Source organism: Miscanthus floridulus, chromosome 1 (assembly GCF_019320115.1).
Source record: "Miscanthus floridulus cultivar M001 chromosome 1, ASM1932011v1, whole genome shotgun sequence".
Taxonomy (NCBI): Eukaryota; Viridiplantae; Streptophyta; class Magnoliopsida; order Poales; family Poaceae; genus Miscanthus; species Miscanthus floridulus.
The window spans coordinates 43,840,800-43,844,203 of record NC_089580.1 but is presented as its reverse complement, the minus strand read 5'-3'; the positions used below and the strand labels follow the sequence as shown (position 1 = coordinate 43,844,203).

At 44.3% G+C, this 3,404-nt stretch overlaps 1 long non-coding RNA gene across 1 annotated transcript; it reads right to left on the bottom strand.

Moving 5' to 3' along the window:
- Window positions 1-1,067: 1,067 nt before the first annotated feature.
- Window positions 1,068-2,337, bottom strand: LOC136481768 (uncharacterized). The gene is made up of 4 exons (XR_010764842.1): window positions 2,294-2,337; window positions 1,998-2,049; window positions 1,480-1,607; window positions 1,068-1,176 (listed from the first exon to the last, which is right to left on the bottom strand). It is a non-coding gene; the product is annotated as an uncharacterized lncRNA (long non-coding RNA).
- Window positions 2,338-3,404: the final 1,067 nt, after the last annotated feature.

Genomic DNA, 3,404 nt, shown 5'->3' with positions numbered 1-3,404 from the left:
GTAATACAGTTTGAATCCAATAATGTCTTTTCCAATGTGCCACCTTTTCAATTTTGGGAATGATTCTTTCATAGTGCGCACGCCCTGGAGGTGCGGCATGCACACCGCATCCACCGTTTAATGCACGCATCGTGGCTGTCCGATGCGTGGGTGAGACCCGCTCCTGGGCATTGCGACGCGGGAGCCCGCAGGAGAGAGCTCGAGCCGGAGACAGAGAAGATGTTGGGATTGGCAGTGGGTGCGGTCGTGGCCTCATGGGCGGCGACAAGGGGCAGCGACATGTAATCTCCTCCTCTCCCTCTCTTCTTCCCCAACTCCGGCGGGCCTAAAAGAGAAGGGGCTCGGGGAGGTAGGCCGACCAGGCGGTGGGGATGACGGGAGGGCGGCGCTAGGGTTCTGGCGGCTAGGGAGACGACTAGGCCAAGTCGGGACCGGGGGCACCCATGGCCATGGCGGCGGTAGGAGGGGAGGGGGGGGGGGGGGAGGAGGTCACGAGACCCTATCGCCATCGGCGGCGTGGTGGCGCGCGAGGAGGAAGAAAGTTGCATGAGGAGAAAGAAGGGGATACGTGCGGGGAAAGGAGAACGCAGGGTCGCAACGAGAAAAATGAGCAGGCAGAGTGACGTCCGCGTGTATAAGCCTGCGCTATTAATTGTAGTATTATCCTTTTTAATTTTCTTATTTTCTCATCGCATACTCTCACTGCGAGCATGTGTAGATGTAGATTTTTTTTCTCCTAAGCCTATTATCTGCCCTTTTTTTTCTTGCTTATATCCTCCCCATGTGCAGAAATGCATGTCATTAGGCTTGGGCTATAAACCCATTGAGCATTTGAGCTTCTCCATCAATTAATGCGACGTCAGTTAGTTCTTAGGGCATGTACGACCCACGGACAGAGGTACGTCTCTAAGCGTCTCGATTTTATCATACAGACAGGTATAAAGTCGGATCATACAACCCACAGACAGTGATCCGTCTCTAAGCTATTTAAAGTTTTGCATGTAGCTAGGATCAACTATAAATAATTTTTTGTATACCACCGTGTGACTATTTAATAGAAAATGTATCAAGGATAAATAAGAGCAATATGATTACAATATTTTTAAAAACCATTAATATAATAATCATATTATATATAGCTGCAAGTCCTCGTAACCTAGGTCCGCCAAAAAAAACCTACACAAAGTAGTGCATACATGTATGTCAAGTTGGCAACACATGAAAGAGGTTGTTTAACATATACAGGTTGCTCAATTTACTACATATAGGACAAAATCATTTGCAAACTAATGATTTACTAGCTCTGTATAACAAAAGTCATCTAAGGACTTCCCTGTCCATGGTATAACAAAAAAAAAGTACTGGCTGAATTTTCTGAATTTTCATAAAATAGCAGCATGTTCACAGTTTCAGAAAAAATAGCAGCACATTCACACTGAACTGAAAAAGTCAATACACGCATGCAGTCTACAGCCTCACCTTCCTGCTCTTTATTTTTTGCCAAAATCAGATGAAACATGAGCATCCAAGCTACAACAGTCCAGCAGCACATCCTTTTACTCTTCCTCACGCCAAGCACCAGAGAACAATTTCAGAGTGTAGACTCACTGCAATATGCTAGAATCAATAATCGGCTAATAACAGTAACCTATCAGATGTTGAAGCCTAAAAACTTATATGCTTCAATTTGATCATGTAACTGCTAGGAGGAAAATACAGTATAGCTCTGCAAATGCAAAATGCCTTGCCAAAGTAAGGAAAAGGGAACAGACTGCACCACTGCAATGACTTCAGTTCCATACAGTAACACAAAACGAATTTTCAGCAACAAATTGGTACCGGTTTAACTCAACATCAAACAGCAGCAACGACCAGGCATTAGTTCATTCTAAAACAACAGTAAGAAACATATATCAGGAATTATGCATCGACCAACAGTTCTATCAAGGACTCAAAGTGAAGCCACTCAGCTAAGGCAATGATAACTCTGTATTGACCTTTTCATCAGATAGTCATCGGACCTTTTCATCAGCTAGAACATTTAGATCCCTGAGACAAGAAAAGGAATAAGTTGAGTTGTTCGGATCCATGTAGAATCATTGCCAAATACAAATCAATTCATATCTGCGATGAGTATTTTCATATTATTGCTTGATAGGTTTGCGGGGGACTTATCAAGAATAAGCAAGCAGGTCAACTCGAAGTAATTCAAGTAGTAGAGAGAGAGAGAGAAAGACGGACAATGTGCTGGTGAATTGGACGAGGAGCGAGGGACGAGGAGCGGCGTGCTTACAGGGTGGATCTTGGTACTGATGAGCTCGAGCACGACTCTACGGCTCCGGCCAGTGCCGGTCCTAGGACTTTAAGGGTCCTCCGGCAATCTCATCGCAACGGTCTTCTCTTGACTATGTATAAAATTTTATAATATATAGGCACTAATTTTACTTGTAAAACGAAAACAAATTCAATAATATATTTTTAATTTAACATATCTGATAATTATCGAGGAACAATATAGATTAAGCAATATATTTGTAGATATATGATAATTATCGAGGAACAATGTAGATTAAAAAAACAATATATTTGTTTTCTTTTCTCACCCATGACAAATATTTTTTAGGTAACATTCTAAAATTCTAACACCAAAATTAGAAGAAAAATATGACTATATGGATACAAAGTACTAGAAATCTGGAATACTATACAAATAATTAATTTGGATTAAAAATAAAAAGGAAAAAATACCTTGGGCCTATACAACTGATCGGTGATTGTAATTCGTAAGAAGCCAAGAATCAAGATGTCGTTGTCGTGGAGCCCTGCCTGGTCGCTATCCTCGTGCGCCGTGTCCGTGTCCGTGTCTCTGATAGTCTAGCTCTTCGCGGCGCCGTGGCTCACCAGCTCCGCGTGTGTAAGGCGCATGTCGTGAACTCACGATCAGAGTGTGCTTTGTGCAGCGTGACTCCTCGCCTCCTCTCTACCCGAGGGCCGTGGGGAAAGGAAACTAGGGAAAAAATGCCGATGTTGTCTTTTTGGGCCACCTGGCCAGTTCTATGCCCTGTTCGCTTCGCTGAAAAAACAAACCGAAACATTGTTCCAGCTGATTTGTTGTGAGAGAAAAATATTGTTCCGGCTGAAAAAACAAGCTGAAAAAGACGAATTATAAGAGAAGCGAACATGACATATGTCTCTCTTCTCATTAGTTTGCTAATGGCTAATGAACTATAAGATCTGATGGTTTGTATACCTGGGCTTGGGCCCCTCCTCGGCTTAGGCCCTCGGCCGTCGCACCTCGTGCCCTACCCCTAGGGCCAGCACTGGCTCCGGCCGGCCATGTCCCAGAGCGCGACGCTCCCCGTCGCTGCCTCCTCCTCACCCCTGCTGCTGCGGACATCGGCGCG